The sequence below is a fragment of the Tamandua tetradactyla genome, chromosome X, assembly GCF_023851605.1.
Source record: "Tamandua tetradactyla isolate mTamTet1 chromosome X, mTamTet1.pri, whole genome shotgun sequence".
Taxonomy (NCBI): domain Eukaryota; kingdom Metazoa; phylum Chordata; class Mammalia; order Pilosa; family Myrmecophagidae; genus Tamandua; species Tamandua tetradactyla.
In genome coordinates this window covers 42,585,773-42,605,980 of record NC_135353.1, presented here as the reverse complement: position 1 = coordinate 42,605,980, position 20,208 = coordinate 42,585,773, and the positions used below count along the sequence as shown (strand labels likewise).

Genomic DNA, 20,208 nt, shown 5'->3' with positions numbered 1-20,208 from the left:
GGTGTGCCTGACCAATGCATTTTTGTGGTTTCATTGGACATATATTTTAGAGAATAATAAAACAGGAGACATTCTCTTAATTTGCAAGCAAATGGAAAGGACTAAAGGTAACTTAAGCTGAACAGACAACCTCTTTGGAAAGTCTTCAAGTCAGTGAAGCCACCAAAAATATTTTTATATTTTCATTTTTTTATGAGATGACAGAAAGTGACATATATCTTCTCTGGCATTTTTTGTCTCCTCTGGATTCATAGTATGCATATTGAATCCTCAAATTGAGAATCAAAGCTCAGTTTGGTGGTCTCACAGCTGTTTCACTTAAGATGGCAACTATTGAGAAAGGGAGGAGTGACCATATCTCTAGTTCCAAGTTTCCTTCCAATCTCTTCTTTCACCTGCAGGCACATTCCCTGTGTCCATTGCTGTATGACTAGACGGACCCAGGCATTTGTGTGTATCACCCCCTAATGCAGCTATGATAGGAAAACAAAGGACAAGGGTTGGATAACATGGGGCATCTCCAGAGGTTTTGTGGGAAAACATGGGAAAGAGTCTTTGGGTGACCTTAAAAATGAGCTGATAAGGGGGTGTGATAACAGCTACCCTCATTGACAGTCCTTAAAGTCTACATTTAACATCTCCCAAACTCCAGCTTTACTCATCACTTCATCTTCACAAAGCAGTTGTTCAGGATTCTATGGTATAGTTGTTGTATTTTCTGAATGCATAAACATGGCTAATGGTCTGTCAATGAGTTTTCTTTTCCTTCTGGTTTGTGACTTTGTTTCTGTGAAATGAATAAAGGCTTACAAGGGAGGACTGAGGGTTTCAACCCCAGTTCTGACGTTGATCAACTGTGTGACCTGGGGCAACAACCTCCCTGAGCATCTGTAAAATGAAAATGGTTTGTTTTGAAAATTATGAGATACTGAGAAAGTTCTTAACACAGTGCCAAGTAAACAGAAAAGATATCAATAAATCGTAGCTCTTATTATTTGTAATTATTAAAATTTTACAAAAGCATCAAAATGAAACCACAATTAGTTACTAACTTCAAAAATCACATTTATAGAGAAGAATAAAGTTATATAAAATTTTAACTGTCCCAGAAAATACAGAATATCTTGTCACTCTATCCATGATTACTGCTTTCCCTTCAGATTAATAAGGTATTATAGAAGAAGAGATGGAAAGAGGACAAAATAGGCAAAGGCAACCTTCTCACTGACCCCATAATTTCTTATATCTGCTGATAAGCTACTTGGAGCTCTGTGAATTTGATTTCTGTCCCAAGCCCCCATCCTTTTTGCTCTCTTAATGTTACAACTTGAAACTAGAGAAATACTTCCATAAACTACCTGTTTTCATGATCTCACCTAATATATAATTGAGATCTCAAAATTATTGCTTAACTGGAACCCACAGAAGTGGAAGAGCATTGAGTTATTCTAATTAATATTATTGTCCAATAGAAAACGTACCATTTATATTTCCAGGCACTTTCCCCATGTGCTTTAATTGTCTTTTGCATCCAACAGGGAAGGCAGTGCAGGTATATTATTACTAACTTACAGATGAAAAATTGTACTTCCACATAGAAATGACTTGTCCAAAGTCAAACAGCTAGTGCGTATTGAAGGCAGGCCTAAAGCCCATGTTTCCTAACTCTTAGTTGAAAAATCTTTACGTACTACCAAACTACTGCCCACCTTTAGGACAAGGTATCATTTCCTTACCTGTGATGAAAACTCAAGGCTTTTTGAAAGCTTTGGGGCGAATTAATAAGCCTCAGCTCCTCAGACTTATATCTGCCCTTGACTGGGCACTTGGTATATGTCAAGCTCTGCACTAAACCTATTAAAAGCATCTCCTTTAATCTTCACAACAACTTTACAAGGTAACTACTGTTACAATCCTCATTTTACAGATGGGAAAATGAAGCAATGAAAAAGTTAAGTGCTTTGCTCAACATCGCACTCCTAGTAAGTGGTGGATCCAGTACTAGATTTCATTTCTCAACTCCGAGTAAAGTGTTTTTTCTACTACTCCACAATGACAGGCACCTTCACTCTTCTATTAATAAGGAAGGGATGCTATTTTTAAATATGCTTTAAGAAAAAAATATAAGCCAGACCTCTTTCAACTCCTCCTACTGATAGAGGAGAGAAGAATTATAGAAAGCAGGCAATTTATATCTAATCCCAAAGTCATGAATGTGTAGCTGTGGAAGGACAGTTAGGTACACAACGTCTGGCAGAGAGAACCCCAGGGTAGAGGTACTGTCTCTCTTACCTACTCACATCCTAGAATAGTCGTTAGTTCCCTTCCTCCAAGGAAAGCCTGGTGCCCTGACCTTGCCCAAGGATGCCCCCAACTGTCCCTACATCCTTCATCTAAATTGCCCTGTTCCTTTTTCCCTAGAACCCCTGCTAGATGCCTGAAGCCAAGGCAAAGTGCTCCTGGCTGGGGAGGATAATAATTTCTCACCTCAACTACATTTGCTTTTATAAAAGATACCTTCCAGGCCTTGCCTTTTTTTTTTTTTTTTTTTGAGTTCATGGGGTGTTTATTGGAATACTGTATTTTATTCATGATTATTCTGTAAATGCAAAACCATTGCAATATAAATTTTTTTTTTCTTATTCTTTTTTTTTTTTAGTTTTTTTTTTATTAATTAAAAAAAGAATTAACAAAACAATTAGAAATCATTCCAATCTACATGTATAATCAGTAATTCTTAATAACATCACATAGTTGCATATTCATCATTTCTTAGTACATTTGCATCGATTTAGAAAAAGAAATAAAAAGACAACAGAATAAGAATTAAAACAATAATAGAAAGAAAAAAAAACAAAAAAAACAAAAACAAAAAACCTATACCTCACATGCAGCTTCATTCAGTGTTTTAACATAATTGCATTACAATTGGGTAGTATTGTGCTGTCCATTTCTGAGTTTTTATATCCAGTTCCGTTGTACAGTCTGTATCCCTTCATCTCCAATTATCCCTTCTCTTTTTTTTTTTTTTTTTTTCAACAATATATAATTTATTTCTAAAATAACTGAGCATTCTAAATATTTTTTTTTTATTAATTAAAAAAAGAATTAACAAAACAATTAGAAATCATTCCAATCTACATGTACAATCAGTAATTCTTAATAACATCACATAGTTGCATATTCATCATTTCTTAGTACATTTGCATCAATTTAGAAAAAGAAATAAAAAGACAACAGAATAAGAATTAAAACAATAATAGAAAGAAAAAAAAACAAAAAAAACAAAAACAAAAAACCTATACCTCACATGCAGCTTCATTCAGTGTTTTAACATAATTGCATTACAATTGGGTAGTATTGTGCTGTCCATTTCTGAGTTTTTATATCCAGTCCCGTTGTACAGTCTGTATCCCTTCATCTCCAATTATCCCTTCTCTTTTTTTTTTTTTTTTTAATTAACGGAAAAAAAGAAATTAACCCAACATTTAGAGATCATACCATTCTACACATGCAATCATTAATTCTTAACATCATCACATAGATGCATGATCATCATTTCTTAGTACATTTGCATTGGTTTAGAAGAACTAGCAACATAACCGAAAAAGATATAGAATGTTAATATAGAGAAAAAAATAAAAGTAATAATAGTAAAATCAAAACAAAACAAAACAAAAACCTATAGCTCAGATGCAGCTTCATTCAGTGTTTTAACATGATTACTTTACAATTAGGTATTATTGTGCTGTCCATTTTTGAGTTTTTGTATCTAGTCCTGTTGCACAGTCTGTATCCCTTCAGCTTCAATTACCCATTGTCTTACCCTGTTTCTAACTCCTGCTGAACTCTGTTACCAATGACATATTTCAAGTTTATTCTCGAATGTCCGTTCACATCAGTGGGACCATACAGTATTTGTCCTTTAGTTTTTGGCTGGATTCACTCAGCATAATATTCTCTAGGTCCATCCATGTTATTACATGGTTCATAAGCAGGCCTTGCCTTTGAACAGTTGAATGAGGGGGATGCAAGACCAGCCCTGTTCACCTCACTGCCTTCTCCCACTCCAATCTAATGTGGGGATAGCAATTAAGCTGGGGTAGTGTGCAAGTTGCTATTGCTAACTAACTTACTAAAAATTGAAAGTTGACCATCCTTATTTTCTTGCCTCAAGAAATCCTTCTTGAGGAAACAATTGAGTGCAGATCACCCTGAAGACAGGAAAGGTGAAGCTCCAAGTGCACATTTAGACTGGGAAAGGGAAAAATCAGTTCATTATTTCTAGACCTCTTGAGATGCTGTAAATACACAGTCAACACGGAACAAAGATCCCTTTCTCTCCCCTGGCCCTTACATTATTTATGTGCCATCTAAAAATTACATGCCCATTCTCTTTCCAGCGCTGAGGGAGGAAAACATGCATATTCATGATCTGATAAATATTTAAGTGGGATTTATTTAAATGAGAGAGTCCATTTACAAACATTCCCTCTCTGAGATCTTATCCTGGGCACACAGAGGGAGAATAATTTCCTCTGGTAGATTCAAAACCTCCACTGGCCACCTGCCCCCCTAAACTTGGAGCTCTTCCTTAAGAACTGGTGAATACTGCTTGCAGTATTTCAAGGGAGTCTTCTGTACCTCCTCCCTCCAGTCTTGCCTTCCTGCTCTGAGATCATGCCATAGGGTCAGTGGGCAAAATGCAGTTTATTTGGGGGGAGGGGGAGCAGTCATTGCTTGCTTTTCCTGGGGACTTTCTCCCTCACATACTAACCCTATAGCACCTACTGCCATCGATATATCCCTAGCTTTCTTGTATATCTATCACTCCCATCAAGGAGAACAGTTATGAAATACACAAAATAATCAGAGTTGGCTGACAGTGCTTACCCATCCTACAAAGGCATGCATTATAATACTTCTAAAGCATTTTCTTAGTACTTGTTTTCAAACCATACATCAAAACAGTGTTTCATTTCCTCCTCACAGCAATGTTACGAGTCTTCCAAAATAGGAATCATTGTCCCAATCTTGCCCAGCCTAAATCATAGCTAGCGAGTTGCAGTGTTAGAACCAGAACTCAGGCCAGACTCTTAGATCTTGTATCTTTTTATTAAACAAGGCTGCATCTCATCTGGGAAGATGCCTGGAGAGAAAGCAATAGTAACCCAAAGGGAATATGGTGACCTATCAGACACTGAGACTGAAGGTGGAAATATTTTGGGATAATGTGACTGTATCCAATACCTCTTCCATCCTATCATATAAGTGACTTTCTATGTATGAGGTTAACTCTGGGCTTTCCATTCTGGTGTCCCTTGTGCACCACCCTTGGCTCTAGTTCTCTTTCTCAAATTAAATTAATCTATTTTGAGTTCCTTTTATTTAGGCTTTAAAAGATGATCAGTGCATTAGAGCAGTTAGAAGTAAAAACCCAAAATTTTGGAATTGTAACCCATACGAAATTCTGAAATCTGCTCTATAACTAATTGCTGTGATGTGCTTTGAAGTTTATTGCTTTTGTGTTTATACGTTATTTTTCAAAAAAAAAGTAAACAAACAAAAAATGATTAATGAACTCACCTGTAGAGCTCATCTGGACTAGTTTGTTAATGCTGGCTAATGGCTCAATGTACCCTCCCAGGTCATACACATGTCCTAACAAAAGTTTCCAATGCCTTAACTCAAGACACTGTGTATGATAAGGATTTCAAACCAAGAGTCAGGCCACTGAGGGCATATCACTAAGCAAATGGAATTCTCTGGTTTCTAATTTATACCATCTAAATGACCATCTACTCTGCCTACTTTATGATTATCAGGTAGAATATAGGACAGCCTGTCAAATTTGATTTTCAGATAAACAAAATGTAATTTTTAGTATAATTATGTCCCAAATACTGTATGGGACATACTTATGTGAAGAAATTATTCAGCATTTATTTGAAATTCAAATGTAACTGGGTATTCTTATTTTTATTGGCTAAGTCTTACAACCTTAGCCTAATTTTAATAACTGTCCCACTGAGAATCAAGATTGAAAACTACCTATTGAGCATCTGCTGGCCTGTGACACCGTGTTGAATGAGTAGAGGAGTTATTAAGGAAGAAAGAGATAAGGCAGTTCTAAGAGAAAAATATAATGTACAGCACATTATGAGATTGATCTTAGTCACTTATATTTGCCATAAAAGTAATACACTAGTGATTAAGATGATAAATGCACAGCTATATGATGATATTGTGAACCACTGATTGCACACTTTGGATACATACATGGTATGTGAATGTACAATGTATAGCAATAAAAAATAAATAATTAAAAAATATATATAAGAATAAAAACCTCAAATACAAAATACTTAAATCCCTAAGAATGAAACAGAAGTGTGCTGTATTCCAAACTGACTTAGTCCTTGTCTCCAAACAGTCTTGGATATATTGAAAAGTTAACTAGGAATAGAAAATGCTATGACACCATGCATAGGACTACAGGTATGCCTTGGAGTTGCTGGACAATATTATGCATTTTTTAATGCTGATATATAAATGGAGAATAGGAATAAATTCTATATCAGGCTTTGTAAATATATTTAAATATAATTTAATCATTGTTCTCCCATCTTGAAAAAATACACTAAGGCCATCTGATTTTTTTGATTCCCATCAGTGAAATACAATCATGTAACCACACACAAAAAAGTAATGCACTAAGTCCTTTTAGAAAGTACAACCAGTCTTATTTACCTCTCATCACCAACTCCCCACCTCCACACACACACACATGCGCTATGCTATTCTGTTCTATTTTATTCTGTTCTATCCTATTCTGCTCTTTGATGAATAAAAAAGGAGCAAATTTTGGCAAATTCCAGGCCCTATGTTATGTGAGAGTGATCTGGGTCTCAGAGGGTATTTTGCAAAACAAGCAGCGAGGCAGGCTGGAGGGGCATGTCCCACTACCCTGCACACAGAACAGGGCTGCCCAAAAGTAATTAAGCACCAGATACAGACCAGGCATAACAGTGAGAAGAGTTCCATTACCAAAATAATATTAGGGAAGTAAAGTGGAGAACGTTTGCAAATCTAATTAGCAATTTGAACAACACTAGAGTTCAAAATGTTGCTAGTATCGGTCAGCCTTGTGAAATGACACTATGAAAGCTAAACTGGGGCCAAGCAAGGGGAAGGACAAGGTTCATACTAACTGGCCAAGTCTAGTGGCTAAGACACCTACCTAGGTGTGCAAATTGAGAAAATGATGAATTTAGAGCAGGAAGAGTGGGCTGACCTATTTCCAAGATGGTAATAGAGTCAAAGGAAAGCCAACTCCAGCGATGAAATCTTTGAGTAGTAATTATGATGATAATAACAATATTATTATTATGATTATTATAGCAATGATAATGATAGCAATAGCAAACCTTATTGAGTACTTATTATGTGCCAGGCTCTGATCTATGAACTTTACATGAATTGACTCATTTAGTCCTGACAACAACCCCATGAGGATTATTCTCATCTGCATTTTATGAAGCACAAAGATATTGCATCTGCCCAGAGTCACAAAACTATTGAATGATGAAGCAGAAATTCAAACCTAGGCAGTCAAGGGACAAGGCCCATATGCTTACCATTTCTCTAATCTCTTCTTGCAGAGGTTTTCAGCCATTTGCCAAAAAGGCAGAAAAGTTAGGGGTATACTCCATGGATCCAGGACAGAGGAAGTCCTAGTGACTTTCTCTGCATCACCATGTTCTAATTAAATAAGCTAACAGCCACCGGGCTTTTAAAGTATCCTGCAACTAAGAATTTAAGATTTAGTGAATATCCCTATGTGGACATAGGAGAGATCATAGATATCTGATAGCATTTTAGAGCTTGGAAGACATCTTAGAGATCATTTAAGTCTACTTATATCTTACTTATTCTTTTAGGACCCTCTTAAACAACAGTTCCTCGATGAAGACTTCCTCATTCTCACAATTGGAATTGTTCACTCCTTTGGCCTCCAATTGTGTCTTTTCTACATCATTGTACACAGCCTATATCTGTTTCACCTACAAGAATATAATATGCATTTTGAGGCCAGAGATTGTTTTATTCATATTTATATCAGACATACATTTCCCCAAAACACAGACATTAAAGATTTGATAAGCAAATAAAGCTGATCTACGCAATTTTTTACAGGTAAAAAGCCAAAGATCCAGAGAGAGGAATCACAGAGAAGGTTAATCGCCAGTCTTCTGACTCCCAATCCAGTGGACTGAACACTGGGATGAATTTTTGAAAATCCTATACCAATTCAGTTCCTCTCCTCTTCTAGTGAATTTGCTTTTATTTCCAGAACTTGCTGGTTTCATAATTTGAAAGCTCATTTGGAAAATAGTCACTTTGATTCTTCTCCCTGCCAATTACCCACCACCTCTGGGACGATTTTTTTTTCTAGCTTCTCCATGAACTCCCATATCTAGGTGATGATTTTTAGTATATTACATTTTTTATTGACAGAGATGCAATTGGGTACTTTATAACAACTGAGCAACACAGAACTGCTCCCTCTTTCCTCCTTCACTCAGCTATGAGCAGATGAAAATTCTAAAATTCTACAGAGGTTTAATCGCTGTGTGCCAGGCACTGTGCTAAAATAACACATGCATTTTATCTCATTTCATCCTTACAGTAACCTATCATGTAGATACTACTATTGTTCCCATTTTACAGATGAGGCATCTGAGACTCAAAAAGCTTAAATTACATTCCCAAATTTACACTGGTAGTAAGTGATACAACTGGAGTTTAACCCAGGCAGCCTAATGTTAGTACCTTTACTCTTTGCCTTTATATATCCTCTGTGGAACATCTGACATACTGCTGCCATATACTCTTCCTAAACTATGTCATGATTTCATCCTTCCTTATTACTTCTAGAGCTGCGCTAACACAGTAGCTACTACCTACCTAGTGGCTATTTAAATATAAATTTAAATTATTTTAATTTAAATGAAACTAAAAATGCAGTTCCTCAGTCCCACTAACGACATCTCAAGTGCTCAAAAGCCACATGTAGATAGTACAGATAGAGGACATCATTACAGAAAGTTTCATTTGACAGCACTACTCTAGAGAATGGAGTGTGAGCTCCTCAGCCTGGTATTTCAAGTCTACCACAATCTTGGCCCCAACAACATTTCAGGAGAAAATGAGGAGTAAGAGATGAGGTTGGAGAAAAAAAGAGTCTGAAGATGACCACAGGGAAGGTTAATGGCCAGTCTTTTTGACACACTAGGAGGTGAGGCCTCATTCTGTAGGATACGATGGCTTTCCTCCCTAAGAATTGATAGAGTCAATGAATGTTTAGGATCGGACTCAAACTTACTTCTTTCAGGAAGCCTGAATAAAGATCAGAGAGGCCTGAGAACCATGTCACCCTGTTGACTGGGTGCTCTTTAGCAGTGACAAGAAGGGTTCAAAAGCTTATAGAAAAGAAAAAGATCTCACATTCAAAATGGAGTCAAAAGATGTTCTTAAATAATGGCTGTGCTATGTAAGAATGGGCGCTGTCACGTAACATCATTGAGCTTCTGTTCGCCTATCTGTGAAATAAAGCCAATAATACCTACTGTAACTGTATAGACTTTTGAGTCAATCAGGTAAGATAGTAAGGGAAATGAGATAATGATCTGGGGTGAGGCTTAGACATCAGTATTTAACCACTACCTCCCATGTGGTTCTAGGGAGCAGCTAGGGTTGAAAATCATTGAGCTAGATGTCTCTGAACTCCCTTCCAGCTTTGAAAATCAAACCTTGACCCACAGTAAGAAAGTTGGTTTAGACAAAATATGTAACTGGCCCTCAAAGTAGACTTCAGGCTTCATGAGCAGTCAATGTTGCAGCCACAGACAACTGGGATTGGCAGGCAAAGCAGCTTCTCGATCAGAGAATAGGGTCCCTCTTGTCTTCTTGGCAGAGTCCCTCCCCACCAAGTAACAGATGCAACCAGAGCCCCAGCCCTAGACAAAACCACATTGAGGTTCTATTTTCTTCCAATGAATCATTTAAACTCAGCCAATGGATTTAGAGTTTGACTGTTGGCTCAAAGGCTTCTCCTATCTTACAGAATTGTTTTATTTCAAGGAAATAGAGTTTCAAAATGGCAGACACTTAAAAGTACAGAGGTACACAAGGTTAAGAAGACTGAGAGAAGCTGGCAGTGTAAAAGAGAAATGGGAGAAGAATATTGTAATTAATTCAAACAACATCCTGTCAAGCCTCAGTAGGCTAGTACAACAAAAGCAGATTTCCCAGCATTTTACCCACCAAAGATTTCTATGTTAGCCAAACCTTCTACACATTACCAACACATTGAATCCTGGTGTTCCACCTTATAACCCGGAAGCAACTTAAGGCCTTGAAGTACCTCCTTAAATTACCAAAAAAAGAAAAGGTAAGATTACGCTCAACCTGAAGCAATATTTTGCTTTATATGTTTGACTCTTTCTGGTTGCAAGATGGAGTTTTAAACTAACACCTGCAATCCTGCAAATTTTCAGTTTTCTGCACAGTTGGGAATAGGCCATCTTGGTTCATCAAGTATTCTAGTTTAACAAAGTGCTTCCTTATGCACCCAATAAGCATTTCTGATTTAACAGCCTTAATGAATGTCATAGCTCCAAAATAGGATCTCAGAGAAAACCAATCATCATTGCCTTGATTCTCAATTACAGCCACACTCTTGAGTTAATCTTTAAAAGACACTGCAAAGTTTTGAACACTGAAACTAAAACACATCATTTGGACATGTTTATGCCCCCTCTCTACCTCCCACTATAGTCTTGCTTTATTTCTTGTTCAACAGTTGCCCCCAAACTGTTCAGAAAGCACTTCGTCTTTTTTGTGTATGGTGCTTTTGGGTTTGACTATCAAATTGGTTCTGTGGTGGAAAGACAAAGATAAATATACTCACTTTATTATTAAAAATAAAGCAGCTAAGGATTAATTAAAGTTCTCAGGGAAGGAACTATTCTGATGAATAGAATCTTCTAATAAACAGTTTAACTAAAACAAAAAGAATGTTGGAATAACCCATTGAGTTTGGTCTAGCTTTGGAAAATCTTTCTGAAATACCTGGTTTGATGTCTTTGCCTTAAAAATATCATTAAATCTTTCTTTGGTAATTGAGGCTCTTGTTTGGCCTTGGTGGGGGCCTGGGGGAGGGGTCATCATTTAGAATGTCTGTTTTCAAGGGCCAAAATTAGAATTGAGGATGAATAAGACCACCACATGGACAGACCTCAGGATACAGCCTTGGTAAAATTGCCAATTTCAGAAGTTTATTGTCCATTGCTTCTTTTAAGTCGAGGGCATAAGATGAGAAAAATCCTGTTTATTGAACAAAATTTAATGTAATAAGACTTTCTGTGCATTTTCACACCTAGATCTCACTTGATCCCCATCACACTCTTAGGAGGTAGACCCTTCATTTCTTTAAAGGAGGCCTAGGGATGCTAAGGGACTTGCCCAAGGCTGATATTAGTTTATCTGTCTTCTGAAGTCTCAGTCTAGTGTTCTTTTAACTACACTACACTGCAATATCCATGTCAATTCTACTTTCACTATATTTATATTGGCCTCCTCCCAAGCAGACCACACCAAGTTGAGCTAATCTCACCAGGGTAGTTGAAATGTCTAAAATGTATTCAACTTCTGTAGCACTCAGAATAGCTTGCCTGAAAGTCATGGCAAAATAACAATGGTTGCCATAATAACAATGTCCTTAAGCACCCCAGTTGAGAGCTCTGTAGTTTGCATAATACTATTTTGGCATATAGATGCTCATTTGCATCCTGTGTGGAGAACATTTTACTTCTCCATGGCATGTCTGTCTATGGGGATAAATTTTATTTGCAAAGTGTTTAGTATTTCCAAATACATACTCCTGTATTTTGGAATAGACAAAGAATACCAATATTTGGAAAGGAGGGTGAATGGGTGCTTTGGGATTGCTTGTATGTTCTTTAATAAAAATAAATAATCTCTGTTGGTCTTCATATTAATTTTGTGAAGTTGGTAGAGCATTTATCATGATCCTGTTTTATAGGAGTGTAAAACCCAGGTTCACGATCCCATTTTACAGGAGTTTGAAACCTAGGTTCAACTAGGTAATCATGGTGCCCGAAACCTGCCTGAGCATACCATTTTCCTATTGTGCTTACCAAAGCCATCTCATCACCATAAATCTCAGGGAGCTTATTACAAAAATGCCTCCCTCAGCTCCATTCCAAACATACTGAATCAGAATTTCCAAACTGGGTTTAGAGAATAAGCATATATAGATGTATGTATATTTATGTAAAATTACCTGTCCTACCAATTTCATAAGATTGTTTTCAAGATCAACTGAGATAGTTTCATTTTTATCACTGAAAATAGAGAAATTAAGATACCGGAGAATGCCAGCTGCCTAGTCCAACAATTTCATAATCACCTATTTCGTGATCAGCACCATACCCCATGCTGGAGGTGGGGTTGGGATAGTGACAAACAAGATGCAAAGGACTCAGAGTTTGGTCTTGTAGAAGAGTTCATAAGGTAGTTTATTCCCTAGACCAGTGTTTCTGAAACTCTAGAGTGCATCAGAATGACCTAGAGAGCTTGTTAAATGCCACTTACTGGATTTCAGCACCCAAGTTTCTGTTTCAATAGGTCTGGGCTGTGGCCCAGAATCTGGGTTCCTAGGCAACGCTGATGCTTCTAGTCCAAGGACCACACTTAAGAACCACCAGCCTAGGCATCATTTAGAATTCTGTCTTAAGGATTAAAGGAGATATTTCAGAATATAAGTGTGAAAAGAAATTAAGACAGAAGAAACAGAATTACCTGTGATATTCTATCACCTCCTCTAAGTTCTCTTTCATTTCACTGGCCCATACAGGGTTATGTGTCTATGAACCTCAGTTATACAAAAAACTTTCCTGACATCTAAAAAGCAATCCCATTTTCTTACCATAAATGTATTAGCTGGCATAATTTCAAATGGAAATATTAGTTTCCTTTATGGGCTTGTTTCTCTAGAAAAAGAAAAATCCTCTGCTTTGGAGTCCAGAAAGAGGCAGCAGAGAAAACTGCCTCTCTCCTCACTGCACAAGACAGCATTTCTCAAGGTTTGGTCCCCAGATGAACAGTGGCAGTCACCTGGGGTGTTTATTAAGTATGTTAATTATGAGATGTTCACCCCCAATTCATGGTAATTCATTTTGTCTGGGACATTTCTTAGCTTGTTAAACACACACAACTAAGTCGTTAACAAATTCTACCCAGTGAACAAAAGATGCATTTATTTTTCTAAGATGCTTTTATTTTCTTTTTTACCTTCTCTTTGTTTTTAAACATTTATTGCTCCTGCTTCTTTGTGACATATTCAAGATATGTTTCAAAGCCTTTTATATTCCATACTGATTTTGGTCTTTTTAATGTTCTGAAAAATGCCATAGCTTATATTAAAATGATGCACTAAGATATAAGAGGAAAAGAGACATGGAGAGAAAAAGAGAGAGAGAAAATAGTAGTGAGGAAAGTAACTGAGAGCAGAAGTGATGAGAAAAATGGTCAAACCCAAGGCTTGGAACTCTTCTTCTGCAGCCCTAAAATATTGTCAGTTCATTACATTGTGTGCTCCTCCCCTATCTTTTAGTTTGGGGATGAAATGCAGTCCACTCACTTGCTTTAGCACCTATGAGTTTACCAATGTTTTTGCTTTCAACTTTATTGTTGAATCAGAGCAAAGATATATTTTGTGTCTCCTGGGCTAGTCACTAAATAACTTGTGCTTTTTATTATGGACTTCTCAATACAATTCTACACACAGTGGATTAACTAATTATAGTCTAAAAACACTATGAGGGGGTGGGCCACAGCGGCTCAGCAGGCAGAGTTCTCGCCTATCATGCCAGATACCCAGGTTCGATCCCCTGGTGCCTGCCCATGGGAAAAAAAAAAAACACTATGAGGACACAGTTTGCTAGAACACTGGACCAAACAAGTGAGTCCTCCTTGTGGAAGGGCAGGAGGGGGCAGTGTTAATGCAGTTCATCAATGCTCACATTTAAATGGCTTCTAAATTCTGTTTCTCTTGCTTCCTGTCCTCAGAGGTTGTGTGTGTGTGTGTGTGTATGTTTTCAGAGAGTCTGAAAAAAATGTGTCTACATTAAATGTCATAACCATGTACTCAGTATATATAACAATAAGTTCCACAACTCTGCAGTAAATCATATTAATTTTATTTTTTATTACTTTTCAGAATCATGCAAGTATTGCTGACAATTTAAACAAAATCTGTGAAGTGAATAAAAAGTCATTCTCACAAGAATTACAAATGTTACCAGACCTTTTGCAGGTGGATACTTCCAAATGGGATCTAATGGGTACCCAATATCTATCTCTGAACCAAAATGTTTAATTTGGTGTCCTTGCCACAGCTATTAAAATCCAATTATTGAAATTGATGGAGGCTACCCTTTGAGGCTAACACATTGGAGAACTCTGCTATAAATTGAAGCATAAGTTATTATTAGATTAGCTTTTATCACTTCACAGGGCCCTGAGGGAATGGAAAACAGAACAGGTTAGCTTTAGTTTTATTGGTGATAGTGAATAGAAGTCAGGAAAGATTTGAAGCTGGACACATTGGCATAGCTGTCTGAGCTGAGTGAGGTGCCCTAGTGAGGAGCACTGAGTAGATATGAACTACCTTTAAAGTCCTGGAAGCATAAGGTTAGAAACATTTTTATCTATTAGATTCATATTAGGCTGTGAATAACAACAACAACAAAAAATCAGTGGCTTAAACAAATAGTACTTCATTTTTCTTTTATAACAGAAGCCTCCAAGTAGGTGGTATAGACATGGGTTCTACTGCTCAAGAATGCAGTCAAAGACCTAAGCTCTCCCTTTCTGCTTCACTTTCCTTAGCATATTTGCTTTCACCTTCACGTTCATGTTTATTACCCATGGTCACAAGATGGCTGTGACATCAATGCTCATAACAGGAAAATGAGGAAAGAGCGGTTCTAACCACATCTGTCTGTCACCTTTCATCAGGAAAGCAAAAACTGTCAGACACTCCCAACAGACTTCTATTTACATCTCACTAGCCAGAACTATATTACATCCCCTACCCATACAACTCAAGTTGCAAAAGACATTGGGAAAGGAAATATTTCTCTGGACACATTAAAAAGAAAACAAAATAGGATTATGTTAGAGAGAAGAAGGGCATTGATATTGGGCAGGCAAAAAAAAAGTGCCTGCCATAAGGAATCACCAATTAAGAAGCATGGGTAAAGAAAAGAGACTGGAAAGGACCAAAGGAAAGCTTTAGCTACTCTAATTCAGTCCAACCAACTGATTGCATACTTACTAGATGCAAAAAACTGTGCTATGTGCTTGAAGATCTGGCTTTTGTCTCAGGCTATCCAGAAGCTAAACAATGATATTTCTTCAGAGGAATAAATTACCAAAATTGACATCTAGCTGTATGTCAAGTTTTATTTTGTGCTTAGCCACCAAGCTGTGCTGAGCTTCGACAATATAATTTCATCCAGTTTTTTCAGTTATTTTGAGGTGGAGACTCAAACATCAGCTAATCCACTCCAGATATCGACCCTCACAAAGAAAGGCCTTTGAATTTTAGCTATCAGCGTCATTTATTTTAAAACCATGCATTAGTTATTTTATGCATGCACATACCTTTCCATTTTTAATTGCATTTGTGTCTGGATATACTGCAAATTGCTTTTGAAAGTGGACTGCAGAATAAGTTACAGCCATGGACAGCAACTCAATGGCTCAGACACCATAGGTGCCAGCTCATCTATACACCTTTATTCCTACAAAGTCACCAATCTCCTCCTACTTACTGACTACTTAGTGAAAGAACTTCTTACAACCCAAAGCGAGCTTTAAAGATATCTGCCTCACTTCCCCCCATAAAAGCAGTGAGAAATGATTAAGAGCTCTAGAATGAGTTCCATTAAGGGTTTGTTTCTGGGGTTTCTCTATCCAAGGAAAGATGAATAAATGACTTTCAGGACAGAAAGGATCTTTGCTGCTTTGATGTGGATAGGGTCAACCAGAAAATCCCTGCAGTTTGAAACCCAGACTCATTACCCTCCCCCCACACATGGGGAGGGAAGAATGGAAAAGGACTTTGGTAAAGTTCAGGAGTAGCCAATGAAATCACATTCTGTAGACCTTCAAAATCAACTTTTCTGGGAGCCAGCAACAATGAAATATAAAAGTAACTACAGAGTGTGATTTGAGAAAGAACATCTTACCTATAGATTTCTTTTTCTTTGGCCTCTCAGGGTAAAAGTCCCATTAATGTGGTCTCTTAAAGGCCTCTGGTGACAAGTACATTCCAATCCCAAGGAGAGATGAGACCATATGACCTGGGATTAGATTATCTAGTTGATCATTGTCACCCACATGAGATCTGGAAACATATGTTCCATAAAATGGGTGCTTTTATTCTTGAGGGATGAGAAAGGGATTGTTTGTAGCTGAAGTTTAGCGCCCAGGCAGAACTCAGTGAGGCGCCTCAGGAGGAAGTCCTGGATAGGCAGGGAAGAGCAGGTAACCATTGGAGCCCTGAGGAAACAGAGTTCTGAAAGAGGAGCAGGAGAGTGGCAGGGTTCTGGAATGAATCAGAAACCATGACACTTGTCCTTGTAAAGCTTCTGTTTGTATCATAGAAGTATGTCTTGACTGGGGTATTAGGACTATCGCTTAAATAAAACAGTGTTGTAAAACTCCTAGTATAGTATCTGGCTTATAGAAGGTATCTAATAAATCCTAAGCATGAAAAATTGAAAGAAGTTTGGGGTGGGGTACAAAAGGCTGATGGAAGGGCAGGACTTCAGCAGAATAAAAGAGTTTGTTCATACTCTGCCATCCTAAGGAACTGACCTTCTGTGTCTTTCTTGTCCATACCTTAGAAAAAATCACATGCAACATAGTATCTCTGTAGAAAAAAGGTATTGGAATTGGTGGACGGGGAAGATAATGGTAATTTGTGGAATAGGATAAAGAGAATAAGCAGGGAAGGGACAGTAAGAAGGAGAATTAAAAAAGCAATTGAGCACAAAAATAAATGGGAAAAGGGATGTTGAGGTAAAGGAAAAATACAAGAAGAAAAGACATGAGATATTAAAATAATGACAATAACAATAATAACAGCTAACACTTGCATAGGACTGTATAGAAACTGAGGCATAGAAAGATTAAATAACAACCAGAGTCATGCAGGTATATTAGCAGAGAGGAGATGTAAATTCTTTCAGTCTGACTTCAGACTCTGTGCATGTAACAGCTATACTAATATTACATAAACAGACATAAGAAGTGCATGTCACCAGTCAACAGTGAATAGCAGAAAACAAAGGCAGTTTAATTCCAAATGTTTCCTATAAAGAGTAACCTGATAAATTTATAGCCATCTCTCATATTTCCAAGAAATTGCTGTTGAACAGGTCAACTGTTGGGAGAGTTCTTGGTCTTTGGAAACCACTATTTCTGATGCCACGTAAACTTGATCCTCTAGTAAGGAGTCATTTAGTACTCGTAAGAGCTAGCTCAAGGATTTTCTGTGCCCAAAGAGACTACTTTCTACAGATGAAATGGAAAAGCAATCTCTATGGAAGTCATTGGGAATATATCTTGAAACAGGAAACCATGACCATCACCCCATGGGTAGCACCATACTAAGACTCATGAAACTAGAGCCCATTGAGCAAAGCCTATTTCTGTTTCTTACATACCTGCAGCTTTTCCTCACATGGAATCCACTGTCACCCTCGGGACTTAAATCAATCTCTGTGAGCATTTCTTCTTCTACAGGGGCCATACAAACAAATGACTGCAGTACCTTCACTGCAAAAGAATGAACTGTGGTATGTTTTTAATGCTTATGTTATTTTAATTTTTAATGTATACAAAAGCTTATTTCCTGGGAATAAATATCAGTCATAGAATGACAGTCTATCCAAATGGAATTCAAACAGTTAAGGATTATGAACGGTTTTCATAACTATTAGAAGGCTCCCCTAATAATTCCCTTCTGATTTATATCTTGGTCTCCATTTCTACATAGACATCATAAAAATGCTATGTTAAATACTTTCATATTAAAAACAAAGCCAAGATTTAATCTTCACTTAAGAGACAAACAATAATTTTTCTCAGTCTTTGTGAATGGACCTTGCTTTACATTCATTAAATGTCTATATCTGCTTGCTAGTTCTTAAAGGCTGAATGAGTAAAAGGATAGGAGCAACATGAATTAAAAAAATCAACCTCTGTTTGTAATTCCATTCCAAAATATATTCTTCATAGATCTTCTCCATGAGACTAGTTGATAACAAGCATTCTGCATATTTTTAAATTATGTGCAGTGCCAACAGAGTGTAGCTAGATTTATTGTATGTTTGAGCTCCTGGAATCAGAGTTTTACCTCACAGCACCTATCATAACAAATGGCATGGGTGGATGGGTGGGTTCTTTATGTTGCAGGATGCTGAGTTGAATATTTAAAAAGCCCAAACAACCAGGAAGCGTCCTGAGTTATGGTAACCCTGAAAGAGAGGCATCATTCAGAGTACACCATAATTTAAGTGTCACGGTCCATAGCAGGAGCCAACAGCTCACTGAACCAGAACTAGGATCGATAAGAAAGGGAGGAAATAATTGTTTCAATAAAATTCCAGTTGATTAAAAGCAAATTGATCATAAACCTTTATTGGTTCTGATTAGGTTTTTGTTATACTTCAATCTCTAGATGAGGCAAGCCAAACACGGACACATGCAAGGCTATTACATTTTTTCCAATCATGGACATATTTGGCAGAAGCATGGAAGAGAGTCCAAAATCTTCTATTTATTTTCTATCTCTGTCCTTGCAAATGTTGGAATATATCAATAAGATAACTGATATGAGGGTAGAGACTCTTTCTTTCTCTGATTTAAAAGATATTCTAAAAGTGGAGCAGTACTTCTCCCGTTCCAACCCTGGAATGAAAGTAGAATAACCTTTGGTTTTCCATTATATATGTAGGGAGTTTGAAAACCAATTTTGATTTAAATACGTGCAAAATCATTGCTAATGCTACCTTGACTTTTTGTAACACTTTTGATTGTTAATTAGCATATTACCATCAGCTCTTGTCTTCAGATATGAATGCTTAAGACCAGAATGACTAATTTTGCTTTACCCACAGTAAGCTTAGAGAGGTGAGGCAAATTACCCAAACTCCCATAAGCAGATCAAGATAGAAAACAAACTAGATTGAAGGTCTCTTGACTTCTGGAAAACGGAAAAGTCATCCACACCACTTTTCTCCTCCTCAATCTCTAGTGAGATGGAAAGAGCACCAATTCTGGAACCAGATAGACCTAGGTCTGCCTCCTTGTGACCCAATGTTCTTACAACTGAACTGTGTTGTCTATAGCCTATGCTGCCTTGGTTAATTTACTTTAAGAAAAGCATGTAAATAAGTGTCTAGGAAGTTGTTTTCTTACACTACCCTCATGAATCAAATTTGTTTATCTCCCTGCTCCTGTTACCAGCACTCACCCCACCAAACCTCTGTGTCCACACACTATTTAAATGCCTGTGTCTCCTGATTCTACTCAAGTGACTGAAATAGCCAGACCATCTAACTAGGATTGAAATAAATTATGCTATGTTCCCTCAAAAATTACTTTGACACAAAAAATTACCCCAATAATAAGTAATGGAAATGCAATATTAAGTACAGGCAGTAAATCTTAAGTCTCCCTAATGGGCAAAACAAGTTATTGAACAGGAATAATTAATTATACTGCTTTCCTTCTAAATTTCAATTTGGACATGAAAAGTTCACTCAGTTCACTGGAGCAGAAAGCAGAAGACTTTACCAAAGTTGACAGTCCACATTGTAAATGAATGGTGATTCATGAGCCATATTATTGTTCATCTCATGAGAATAAAATTCTTGATTTTACCTTATATTGTAATACATAATAAAAGTCTTTATAGGCCTTAATTTATTAAATGAACTCAATCACACCTCTCCCCAAAATACCAATTATGGAGAAGACCCTAAAGATGCTTTACCTTACACCCTTGCTACTTAAAGTGTGATCCATAGACCAACAACATCAGCATCC

General features: G+C 37.1%; 1 protein-coding gene across 5 annotated transcripts in view; it reads left to right on the top strand.

The window, feature by feature from the left end:
* GRIA3 (glutamate ionotropic receptor AMPA type subunit 3) overlaps positions 1 to 20,208 on the top strand; it is a 344,281-nt gene that overhangs the window by 104,537 nt on the left and 219,536 nt on the right. The window lies entirely within an intron of this gene.